Here is a 13,846-nt window from a genome sequence, read left to right on the forward strand (position 1 = left end):
GGAAGAAGCCATTAGAGATCTTGGTGAGAGCAGCTTCAGTGAGTACAGAAGATGGGACATTCTCCAAACAACTTCTGGAATCCTGCAGGATGGCTTTGAGTGCAATTTTCAGCCGTCTCAAACATTGTCAAGTCAGGCAAAATGAGTTCCTGAGCAACCCAGTTACAGAACTCCTTAGTTCTCCTCCAACACAGATATATGACTTGAGACCTCAACCTAGTTCTAAGGATGCTGTCAGATCCTCCTTTTGAACCTTCATCTTCAGTGTTCCTCTACTTTGCTGGTATCAGAATAGCCCCCTGTAGAACTGTCGGGCACTAAAAGTAGGAGAGAGAAAAATTAAGATTCCTTACCTGTTCATTTCCTTTTTCCTATTCTGAGTCCTGAAAATCCATCCCCACCCTGTCTGTCTATTTTTAAGGGGTGCTTTCCAGTAGCATGCCGTTTTCCAGCAGACTTTTCACCAATGTCCTCAACATGCTTTGTGTGTCTATTAAAATAAATCCAGCTCTTTCAAGATGACCAGCTAGTGGCCATTGTACAGATGCTCAGTCAACACGTCAGCCTCCTGACCATTGGTTTTAGTCCTGCGTCAGATTTGGGAGTGCTCCACTCCAGCCATTCTTCCAGGGGCTAGAGCTCAGGAGGTGGCTACTGATGGCTAGTCCTGGTGTGCCTCCACTTCCAGTAAAGAGGGCATCATTGTCAGACACTCAAAATAGGAGAAAGGAAATTAATGGGCAAGTTATTTTAAAGAGTCTGAGTGACGGGTTGAAAAGAATGCATCAGAAACAGAGGAAGTTTCCCCAGGACCTTTCGTCATCAGCCTGAACTATTTTTAAGGTTTAAGAAATAAAGTTTGGATCGGGCCTATTGAACTAAGTCTAAGCAGTTTTCTCTCAAATGAAACTTGACAAGCCCATGCAAAGCCCACTGAAGTAAACGGGGGTGTCTTTCTATTGACTTCAATGGGCTTTAGGTAAGGCCCTGTGTGATCTTAGGGTCAGATCCTTAGCAGGTGTAAACTGGTGACACTCCGCATTTAAGCCAGATTCTTAGCTGGTGTAAGTCAGTATGGAGTTACTCTGATTTACGCTATCTGAAGATCTGGCCCTTTGAACCTTTTCTCGTGTAACGTTTATGTAGGGCCATGAGTGCTTCCAGTTCATGGCCCTCATTTCAGCTCTATCACTGCTGGTGCTAGCTTTGGGTATTATTTATTATCCTGTTGTCCAAATTATGACGTGTTTTTTTCATAAGTGCCCAGATAAGCATCTCAGTATTTATCATAGACTGCCCAACCAGCTATGCTAAAAAAAAAAAAAAAAAAAAATGAAGATGCTTTTGCTTTTAGGAGTTCCCATTCAGGATTTTAAGAAATAATTTCTCTGAGTGTCAGGGATGCCTGTGTACATCTCTCCTCTACGAACTTCAGAGCCTTTAATTCCAGCGCCTACATTTTCAAAATGAAACTCCTTGGGGAATTAGCTGTAAGACCCTCAGCCACATCAGTGAGAGTCAGGCAGCTAAATCCCATGTAGCACTTGGGATATTTAAGCCTAAGCTACAGACACTTTCCCAGCCTTTTCTAAGTTAATAAGTACAAAAAAAGAATTTTGGTGTAGCCCATCTTTCATTGACACTCACTAAGCACAGCCCTTTCTTATTATAATGGTAGAAAGATGGTGTTCTTTAGATAATAGGATGGCATATATTAGGTTATTTTAGGCTTTTAAAGAGGAAATCTAGTAAACCTGCTATTCTGTTTGTACGTAGGAGTCTTTGCCTCTTGATACACCTGCTCTCTTCCCTTCCTTCACATACAAACAAATACAAGTCATAAACAAGTTCAGTTGCAAAGATTCATGCCTGACAGTCCCACAGGAATAATCCATACTCTGGACACAAATCCAGTTGCCCTACTGTCTTTCACTGCCTTGGCACTTGGAGTATTTTATCAAGGTCATCTACGACTAACCGTGTCCTGCTTTCAGTCCAGCCAGACTGCCCTGCACACAGTTTCTCCCCTCAGAATCCCGTTCTAGGGGATACGCTTGCAGTGATACCACTTTCTGCTCACAGATAACAGGTCAGACAACCAGAAATCCAGCAAGATCTTAGCCCCAGTGAGCAGGGCTGGATCACAGCGATATCTGTCTGCATTCCTCCTGCATCTCTTCCTTCTGTCAGTGTTTAACAGAACTCTAGTCAGCACAGATACATGGGAAGGTTACATGCTGCTGAACGAGCTCTCTCTGAGACCGAGCCCAGAGTTGTTGTCTAAGGCCAGTTCAGTGTCCACTCCATCCATTGGCTTCCTTCAGAAAGTTCTTCAAAGAATGCCAAAGGCTTCCGTGTCTATTGGCTGAGAAAAATATTCACAAGAGCAGTGGTAAAAAGTACAAATCAGTGGAGCTGCACAGCTCTAGATAAAATTCATGCAGGATAGGTCCATCAATGGCTATTAGCCAGGGGATGAACAGGAATAGTGTTACTAGCCTCTGTTTGCCAGAAGCTGGGAATGAGCGACAGGGGATGGATCACTTGATGATGACCTGTTCTGTTCATTCCCTCTGGGGCACCTGGCACTGGCCACTGTCGGAAGGCAGGATACTGGGCTAGATGGACCTTTGGTCTGACCCAGTAGGGCCATTCTTATGTTATGTTCTTTGCTGGGTGTCATTCTGGTGACAAAAATGAAATGTAAGTCACGAGAAATATTGCAGTGCATCCTTTTTCCCTTTTTTACCAAACGAGACATGGAGTAATTTGTATCACACGGTGCAAAGGATTAGGGTCTTTTTGCAGCTACCAAAAACTGTCAAAAACCTGCAAAGCCCAACATGAGTAATTTTGCCCTTTCACATAGCCACCAAAGCCCAAACTGAACAGCTTTGCCTTCCATTGTGGCCCTTTCCTCACAGCTGTATGAACAGACCTGATTACTGGGTCCCTGGGTGAGAAAGGAACCAGTTGCATGAAGCCAGCAACTCACATCCATGATCTGTCTCGGTTTCTGGATCGCAGGTGATAGAAGGTCTGATCTCTCAGCACATCACCACTGATATGGGCTGCGTGAGTGTACCCTGAGGACTGATTGTGCAGGTGGACCACCTGCTCTGTACTCCCATGCTGCTTTTCTACCCCTCCCCCCCATCTAGCTGCTTTGACATTCTGAGGGGTATACAAAGGGACAAGGTTGGGCACTCCTTCAAGGCCCTGAATCACTGATCCTTCCACTTCAGCTTCTTATCACATTGCCCTCTACCCACTCCACTCTGCTAATGATACCAGCCTCAATGTCCCATTGGCCCATCTGTCCCACAACCCTCTTGGCACCTTTTCACACATGGCTCCTGAGGCAGGAGATGCTCTATCCTGAGCTGGCTGACTGACTAGGCCATAAGCCTTCTCTCATTCAAATCCCTCCTTAAGACCCACTTCTACCATGACATCCGAAGAAGCGACTGAATGCAGACATATTTCTAAGACAGCTACTATATATTTTTCCATTTTTGTTTTGTTTAGTCATCCCGGGCTCACAATTCTGCTGAGTTAACCGAGTGATTTTGCTAGTGTGGCCCTGTCCGTCCGTCCTTCCCATCCTCACCCCCTTGACTGCATGATGTGTGAAGTCTGACGGCTGGCGGTGTGGGCCTTGGGTGATTTATCCGTAGGATGAGGTGCCCAGCACACACTGGGGAGCTGCAAAATAATAATAATAATCTGCTGCAGCCGTCTTTGAAGCTGCTTCAACTCCCCTCCACCACCAAAACACGAACAGGCGTGTTCAGCTGAGCTGCCTGCATAGTCGTGGATCTGCTGAGCCTTACACACCTCCACCCTGCTACAGCTGGAGCCCACACACAAAAGAACTTCACTTCATGCGGCCTGGCCCATTGGCTCCTGCTTGCCTCACTCTCACACAGTAGAGCCACACTGCTTCCAAAGCTGTTCAGATCTTGTGAACGCATGGGGAAGGAGGCAGGATTCTGGCCTTAGCAGGATGCATCCCGCTGTCTGAATTCGACCTAGAGTCTCTCACTTTCACATCCATCCCAAATACAGTATTCTTCCCCCTTAGTTACACCACAGCTGGGAAGGACATGACCCGAGCCAAGAAACTTAAAGCTGAAATTGACATTTATCGTTAATCTCTCCACTGTTGCTTACAAAACAGGCTCAGCAGGGCAAGCCTAGGACAGGGAGTCAGCTTGAGCTGCACTTTCCCCAGCTTTGGCTGGTTAGGTTTCTAACATTTAATTCCTTTGCATTTTATTTAAAAGGCAGCTTTGTTTATAAAATGCCCATGGCTTGTTTACAAAATCCCCTACCTCCGAAGAAATGTGTGTTTGATCAGTTCTGCGTTTTATAGCTCATATTCCCCTGCCATTTGGCTAACGGTGAAATTCACCCCGTGCAGAGGGCCAGTAAAAGGCCTATGCACCACTTAAGTCCCGCTTCAGGATGAGACATGGCAGGCTCCCCACCAGCCAAATCGATGACTCATTTGTAGGCGGCCCCCAGCACTACAGCTCAAGCCAGGGTGGGGCCAGAGAGGGCTTATTTCGGATGTAAGTGATGCACAGGTCTTGTGATGGCCGTCTGCACGGGGTTGAATTTTCCCCTAAATGAATAGTTTACGTCAAGCAGTACTTTTAGTTCAAAGGCGCCATTCTGGACCATTTTGTAAATGAACCTTTGGGCCACATAGCCTATACACAGAAATGCCTTGGAGAAGCATTCTGAGAAACCGCCAGACGGAGAGGCAAACTTTGTGCCCCCTGTGAAGTTTAATGTTATAAATCACACCTATTTTAAACTTGTACAAACACAAAAAATAGCTCTGACGCCAGCAAACCGCTGTTTATATTTTAAATGTGGAGCTCAAAAATAGCCAAAACAATGTGTTTTTTTTTTTTTAAATATGGTAAGAAAAAAATATATGTCAAAGGCTGAAACTCTATTTGCGAGGAACAATTTTAAATTGGGACAGTTGTGAAGGTCTGAAAATAGGGGTTTATAACTGGAAATGCCAGCGTGATCCTAAGTATAGCAGGCTCTCTTACATCTCAACTACCAGGTATTTAGAGGGTGTTCTTGGAAACTGCCATTAGCAATGTCTGTTGCCCAAGGTGCACCATTATTTTGTTATGAAAATCCTGGCCTGGTTTCACACAAACCGAAGGTGCTGGGCCTTTGATCCCCAACACCAAGCAGCTCCTTGAAAATGGCACTGAGTGACTCATTCTGCCATGAGAAGCAAGATCATGAGAAGTTCTTATGTGTTCTCAAGATGCTGATTCCCTTCGAATTGTGTGCACAGGTCCAGTGCTGGGCTAAGTCAGTCTGGGACTCTAGGCTCCACCCTTGCTTAGTGTGGTAGTGAGGGGGCCATCTACACACCTAACTGAGAGGTCTCAAAATGTAATTGTAAATGAGGACTCATCACTGGACTGCTGTGTTACTCGTGGGGTCCTGCAGGCGTCAGTTCTTGGCCCTACGCTATTTAACATTTTTATCAGTGACGAGGAAGAAAACAAAATCATCACTGATAAAAGTTTACAGATAAGGCAAAAATTGGGGGAGTGGTAGAGAGTGAAGAGGACAGGCCACTGATACAGAGTGATCTGGATCGCTGGGTAAGCTGGGCACAAACACTATGTGTTTTAATATGGCTAAATGTAAATGTGCATGTCTGGGAACAAACTTGCAGGATAGAGGACTCTATCCTGGAAAGCAGTGACACTGAAAAAGATTGGGGGGTCATGGTGGATAATCAGCTGAACATGAGCTCCCAGTGCTACACAGTGGCCAAAAGAGCTAATGTGATCCTTGGATGCATAAACAGAGGAATCTCGAATAGGAGGAGAGAGGTTATTTTACCGCTGTATTTGGCCCTGGTGTGACTGCTGCTGGAATAGTGTGTCCAGTTCTTGTGCCCACAATTCAAGAAGGATGTTGATAAATTGGAGAGGGCTCAGAGAAGAGCCATGAGAATGATTAAAGGATTAGAAAAGATGCCTTATAGTGATAGACTCAAGGAACTTAATCTATTTGGCTTAACAAAGAGAAGGTTAAGGGGCGACTTGATCACAGTCTGTAAGTAGCTACCTGGGAAAAAAATATGTGGATACAAATCTATATTTGAGTATCTAAGTAAGTTGTCTCATTTTTGGAGGTCCAGAGCATTCACTACTCCTGTTAAAGTCAGTGGGAACTCAAACGTCTGAAAATCAAGCCACTGATTGAAGGTTGGATTTTTCAAAGGAGCCTGAAAGAGTTGGAAACCCAATTCATTAGGATTTGGGTACCTAACCCTCCTAGGCTCCTTTGAAAATCCCAATCTAGGTGCCTAGCTTTGCGTAAGTCAAATTTGAACATTGCAGAATAGGACAAAAAGCTCACTTGGTCTCACTTTAAAGTGACACCACTTTTAAATCCATTCCACTGAGGTAGAGGCTGCCCAGAAATTTAAATCTGCACCCATGCTGTATACAGGCGCCGTGATTAAGTGCTCAAGTGCTTTGCTTCCCTTATATTATCAGCTCAGCATCCAGTGACAATGACCATCATTTTCAGCCCCGAAACTGATCTCCAAGCGGGCACAAGGAGTCCCCAGGATGGAGCTCATTACAGGACCATAGCCCTAGTCATTTGCCGTCCACTGCATTATACAGGGCTTGTAGAATCTCTGATTCAATAACAAGAACAGCACCTTTGCTGAGTTTGTGGCATTCCAGACCATGCTGTGTTCTTGTCTAGGGACACTTTCCTTTTCTCTATCTGCCCATGCTCCGCTTAGCGGAAGCTACACCGTGTCTGGAATGCAGTAGGTTCCTCTTAATTCAGCAGCAGCCCATCCCGTTCCTCAGGACAGCTGTGACAGAGAAAGAGGAAGGAAAGATGATATAATGTGACACAAAAGATCAGAATAGACAATTTAGCACTAACAGTGTCCAGTATAGGCAGCCGGAGTGGCACCCTGATTTACACAGCAGCAGCAGTGACCTTTGTCTGTTAGAAATAGGAGGAAGACCAGGTCTGGTCTCTATTTTGCCCCAAACAACTGAGAGCAATTCATTCCCAGCTTTCAGGGGCCTGCAGACGCTATGTTATTTCTCTCTGTCATACCTGCAACTGCAAAAGGAGACTATTTCTTCTCTTTTCATTTCAGGACAGAGTCATATGTAACAACTAGTGTGCATTGAAAAATCTTCTAGCTCTCCAAATGCCTGGCCTGGAGTCAGAGCTTTCAGAACCAAGTGTAAAGTTTTGCAGTCTCCCAAAGTTCCCAAATGATTATTATTTATAGCACCTGGAGACCCTAGCTGAAATCAGGGGTCCATTACGCTAGGCACTGTACAAAACACAAGGTAAGAGACAGTCCCTGCCACCAAAGAACTTACAATCTAGAGAGCTAAGATGGACAAACAGTGGTATTGCTGCACCCACGTGACAGATGGGGGGCTGAAGAACAGAAAGAGGAAGTGACCTGTGAAAGGTCACACAGTGAGTCGGTGACAGAACAAGATATTGAACCCAGATGTCCAGAGTGCCAGTCCAGTGCTCTCCTTATCTCTCTGAATGTTTATAAGTACTTTTTTTGGCAGTATACATTCATCCTATCCCAAGGAAAGGCTAATGTTTGGGAGGTGGGGGAAGGGGGAGAGACATCTTCGAGATCCTCCTTAGGGGCAAACTGGGGACAAGGCTATTAAAAGAGATGACCAAATGCCTCATGGCATCATGGGGACACATGTCAGGTGCCTTCGCTGAGCATGTTTGTTGTTTGCAGGTTTCTTTTCATTCGGGGCCAGTACGTCTCTGGCAAGGAAACAAGCCTTGTCTTCACCTCCCTCTTAAAAACCCTCCCCACATATATATTGGTTATTTATATTTAAACCTGCCCTTAAATCCTGGTAAGTCGGCCTGCCCCTCATAGCAACAGAATCTGTCACCCGGTGGCTATCTGCAAGGTGTGTAAGTGCACTCAGAGTGCAATCCAGCTCTGAGTGCGGGGGCAGGGTAGTGACAGACGGTCCGAGCGCTATCCTTGGCAGATTTAGGAATAGAAGTTGGAGCTGATGGGCGTTGCCTCACAGGAGCTGGAAAGGGATCAACTTGGAGCAAGGGCCGGCGCCACATGTAGGGGCCTGGCTGCGAGTGGCAGAAGTCTGTGGGCACTGGATGCCTCTTAACATATTCCACTGCCCTCAAGACAAGGTAAATTGGTGGTTGAGGCAGACATCAGTTGCGGGTAGTTCTCCTGCTTCTGCACATTATTGGTAAACCAATTCTTTTGTTTGTTTTAAAGGGACATTCCCCCCCCCCTTCTCTCTTTAAAGTGCAGCTAGAGCTGGCGAAAGGTGCCAGCTCAGCAGCACTTGATAACCAAGAGCTAAATTCATCCCTCCCCCCCCAGTCAGGTATCGCAGAGCCATTTCCTCCCCTTTCGTCTTTACTCCCTCCCCATACCCTGAAGAAGCCAGCTCTAGGCACAAACGTGTGTCAGTCTCCGTGTCCATTCATCCCTTTGCGCCTCTGCCAACAACAAATGCCAAGCAAAGCTAATTGGCACTGAGAGATCTCTTTGAAATGGAAAGTTGTCTACTGGAATCAGAATGAGACGAAGGGCTGATTGTGCTTTCAGTAAAGTCAGTGGTGAAATTCCATCTGACTTCACTTGTGCAGAAGCAAGTGCTAAGCACTGACACATTTAGGAACATAGGAAGTGCTATCCCAGCCTAGTGATGCGTTCAGACCAGGATCTTGGCTCTGACAGTGGCGAGTATCAGATATTTCAGGGAAAGATGTAAGGACCCTGCAGTAGGCAGATGAGGGGTAATCTGCCCCCAGGAAAAGTTTCTTTTAACTCCCTCTGTGGTGGGAAGGTTTACCTCCCTTCCAAAATCTTCCTTCTTTTCTGCTTGATTTTTAATCCTCACTATTGCAACTTTGGATGTTCCTTGTTATTCATACAAATGTCCAATCCTTTTTGGGTATTCTGCTAAGCTCTTGGTCTCAATGATATTTTGTGGCAGTGAGTTCCACAGGCTAATTGTGCAATGTGTTCCTTTCCTTTTAAAATTTGCTGCCTTTCAGTTTCATGGAATGTCCCCTTGTTCTTGTGCCATGAGACAGTGTGAACAGCAGTGCCTGATCTATCTTCTTTATACTAATTATTTTGGGTCTCTTAGCCATTTCTGGTCTAAGATAATCGTTTGCCTCTCACACTAGGGCTACTTAGTTTTCTTACAAGCTTCTTGTGAGTGACTTTGTCTAAAGCTTTTTGAAAGTCCAAATACACCATTTCAACCAGTTCTACTTTATCTACTATTTTATTAGCAGGTTCAAAGAATTCTAGTTATTAGTGAGTCTCCCTTTGCAGAAGAGTCCCTATCATATCATGATCATTTAAGAGTTGCATAATTTATTACTCCAATCAATTTACCTGGTACCAGAGTAAGGCATACTGGTCTGTAATGCCCAGCACTGCTCCCTTTCCCTTTTTAAAAAATAGCTACAAGTATTTCCTACCCTCCCCTTCTCCAGTATAGTAGCTGATTGGCAGAATGGAGACTCGGAGTTTCCAGCTCCTATTAGTGATCAGGCTTTCAAAACAGCTCAGCATACAGCAGCTCCCATTTAGAGATGGATGAAAAATTTTACAGGAAATAAAAGGTGGCAGGGGAGCATAGGAAGGAAGAGATACAGATATGGTGACACTGAAACCTTTCACAAATTTGTGTTGATTTCGCCAAACTGGTTTGGTCGAACTGAAAAAAAAAAAACCCTGAAAAAATTGCAACTTTTGATTTTTTTGGTTCCAAATGACAATTTATTAAACATTCAAAAACATTTTAAATGATTGAAATCGAAACAAAATGTTTCAATTTGTCAAAACAAAACATTTTGTTCGATCTGAAATGAATTTTTATTTGAATTACCAAAAGCTTCAAAAATTAATTTTTGGTTTGACCTGCAATGATTCTTTCCAGAATTCTCAACAAACTAAAAAAATCATTATTCACCCAGCTCTATTCCCATGGGAAAATGAGCCTTCTGAAAATCTGGGCCAATATGAACAGAGATAACCATTCACAATTATATCAAGTCAGAGAAGAAATAGCGATTCCCGAGACACACAGCCAATCACTAGCTGCCTGGGGTTAGGAAGAAATTCCCCCCATAGGCACGTTAATGAATAATTGAGGTTACGCAGGGTTTTACACCTTCCTCCAAACAGCATGGCTGCCTGCGGTGGGTGGCAGAACACAGAGTAGATGGGCCACTGATCTGTTTCCCTACAGCTATTTCTGTGCTCCAGTGTAGCTCTTTGGGAAATATTAACAGATTCCCTGAGAGTTTTTGTTGGATTTGACTGGATGTATTTACCTCATTCAGGCTCTTAACTCAAAATTGTTTTTCTGCTTGAACCCAGAACATGTCCAACAGCTCAAGAATCAACTTTGCCTTTCTCAGTTCAATCTGTTAGGCAGATCTTTCATTTTGTTGAGCTTCCTGTATTGAACTGGCTGGAGACAGACACTCTCCCTCTTCATCCCCTTGTTTGGGATTATCCACATCCACTTATTTGAACCTGACAAAAGACATTCCTTCACCTTTCTACTCTTACAAAACAAAAACTTTTACTGGCTTGACTCTCTTTTTGTTCCTTTTTACACTTCCAAAGTGAAAGGTCCATGTCTGTCCTGCTCATCGCTACTCCAGATTCATTTTCTTTGTCTCCCCTATGATGCGTACTGAAGCTTCTTAGGCTGCTGCTGCTGAAGGATATCTGTTAGTGCTTTAGCAACACCTTTATATCTTTGTTGCACTTTCTGTCTGACACTGCAAAGGGCTTACCAACATAGTAATCAATGTTGGCTCTTTTCCAATCATGAGACTCAGCAGCCTTCAATCGGGATTATCCCCAATAAACCATCTCCCTGGGACAAATGAATGGCCGAAAATGATGAACAGATACAGCCTGCCATTGTTATGGCTCACAAGGTGGGGGAGGTAATAGCTTGAGAGGAGATATGTGTAAGCTCGTCTCTTTCACCAGTAGAAGTTGATCCAATAAAAGGTATTACCTCACCCACCTTACCGCTCTCATATATCCTGGGACTGACACCGCTACAACACCACTGCATACACCATTGTTTTGGGGGCTCGTTTTCCATCCAGAGTGAATAGAATTCCCTCTGAAAAGCCCTTCTGAGCCAAGGCTTATGACAAAGATTACATTTAACTCTTGAGACATGGACATGAAAATGAAACTAATCTCCAATATACTACAGACAGTGCCTGCATCGGGGTAACCAAGACAGACAGACAGAAAGGACCATTCACTTTCAGGGAAAACCTGTAGCAAATGTTCCACAACCCAGACCTAGTTAACAAACAGGCTCATTCCATCCAACAGGGAGCTGCAGGATGTGCCACCTTCCGAGTGACACGCAAAACTGAATTCCATGAGCACTTGTGGTCATTAAAGATTCTGTTGCACTTCTACTGATGGCTCCAGCATCCAGGTCAAATTCTGCTTTAGGATATTACATTCTGACTCACTAAAATGGGCCAAACATATCAGCAGGGCCAGAACCCCAGACCTTCAGCATCAAAAGCACAATCCCCACCCCCAGAGCTTAAGGAGTAATCCCATCAATTGCTACCAAATACCAGGATCTTGTCTTTGCTGAGGTCAGACATGAGAAGGAGACAGTCACACCAGTTTTTTATAAGCCATTAAACGTTTACCACATTCCATTCCAGAGGTGGTTGCCCATCAGTGTTTGGTGAAGTGACACCTCTAGATTATTTATTTGCACTCCAATTGTGCTGAGGAGCCCCAGCCAGGGACCACGATTCCATTGTGCGAGGTGCTGTTCTAACACGGAACACGGAGTCAGTGCCGGCCCCAAAGAGTTTACTGTCTGAAAAGCAATTTGGAAACCTTCTACCAGAAAGGCACCATACAAAGGCAGCATCGTTTACTAGTGAGTTTTTTATCCCACTTTCTATAGACACATCCTCTTGCCACTATTCACCACGGAAGTTTTGTGGTTACAATTTATTGTTTTACATGTGTGACACTTAGAAAAGAAAACAAAGTTACCATCTCTGCCCTGGGGATCTGTGCTCTCTAGGGGGAGTCATCATAAGGGAGTTGTTTGAAGCCATCAAGAAAATTTGGCGTTGATGCTGAAAATTCAGGCTGATGTTCTAATTGGTACAGCATCCTCCCCTCTCACTCTCTTGGCTGGTGTGAAGGAGGGGGTATTTTCTCCTCTTCATGCAGGGCCTGCTCCCCAAATACACATGCACACACCTGGCTATTGTGAGGAGAATCATAACAGTCTTTACTCACGCTTGGATACAAGGAAGCGCAAAGGCAGGCAGACATCACACCTGTGCTCCATTTGATTATGACACATCTCATTAAACACAGGCTGCCATCTGCATCAGGAAGCCCAGGCCAACATCTGAGCTCCGACTCAGGGAGGGCACCAACAGGGATTAGGAGGAACAAAAGTTGCACTGTCAATGAAGAGTCATGCACTCCCAATTCTAGATGCATCTCCTCATTTCTGTCACTATGGGATTTAATGAGCATTTTCAGAGCTACTGGTGCATAGTATCATATGCCAATGACTGAGCTCTACCCAATTTGCTCTTGGCTCTCTGCAGGATGCTTTTCCAGGTTGGACGGAGAAGCAAGGAAGACAGTCCAGGGCCAAAAGACTCATATTTTGCTTTCCTGCATGGAATCCACCTTTTCTTCACTTTTGAGTTCTTTCACTTGAGAAATCTAAACCGCAGGAAGGCAGGGGAGAGGCCCCATTGGCCCCACCTCCATTATTTACTTTTGTTACAAAACTTGATACACCCACTGCCCTGTTGTCATGGTGCCAGCCATTGTGCTTGGTAGTGGAAGGAGATTATTAGTATTATTGCTTTAGTGCCTGGGTACCCCAACCAGGGATTAGGGCTCCATTGTACTTGGCACTGTCTAAACAAATAACACAAACAGTCCCTGCCCTAGAGAGCTCACAGTCTAGGATTCCGCCAATATCCAGCAGGTGAGTAAACAGACAAAGGAGGGAGAGGGAAGTGGAAAGGCAAGGTAACAGGGGAGACAGATGCATGTGTATAACTGTGTAGGCAGTGGCCTGGGCAGCCAAAGGTGATTGCCAGCCTAACTAGTTGTCGCTGTTATTCATGTGGGTTGCCATTAACTTCCACAATATCCTAGGTGCTTTCCACGTATAAAAGGCCATGATCCCTGCCCCAAAGAGCTAGTACTCTAGAAACACAAGTAAAACAGCCAGGAGAAGAGTCGGGGAAAGGATTAGAACATTTCAGTTGAGTGATGAGGTGCTGGTTGGCTGTGTCTTGGTCTGTATCTCTGTGAGTACTTGTACGTGATGGCCCCTATCACCACAGGCCTTTGATAACACAATGACTCATAGAGTTTAAGGCCTGAAGGGACCATTAGATCATCTAGTCTGACCTTTTGTATAGCACAGGCCATAGAATGTCACCCAGTTAGCTCCATATTGAGCCCAATAACTTGTGTTTGACTAAAGCATCGTTTGTGTTTGATTAAAGCCTCTCTGCCAGAAAGGCGTCCCGGCTTGGTTTGAAGACATCAAGAGATGGAAAATCCACCACTTCCCTTAGTAGTTTGTTCCAATGCTTAATCTCTCTCACTGTTAAAAATTGGTGTCTTATTTCTAATTTGAATTTGCCTTTAATCTAGTGGAGAAAGGCACAAAAAGGATGAATGGTTGGAGGGGAAAGAGCCTTTTAGCACCCAGAGTTTTCCCCACAGTGAAGG

Source organism: Terrapene carolina, unplaced genomic scaffold (genome assembly GCF_002925995.2).
Source record: "Terrapene carolina triunguis isolate 2854851 unplaced genomic scaffold, T_m_triunguis-2.0 Scaffold85, whole genome shotgun sequence".
Taxonomy (NCBI): Eukaryota; Metazoa; Chordata; order Testudines; family Emydidae; genus Terrapene; species Terrapene triunguis.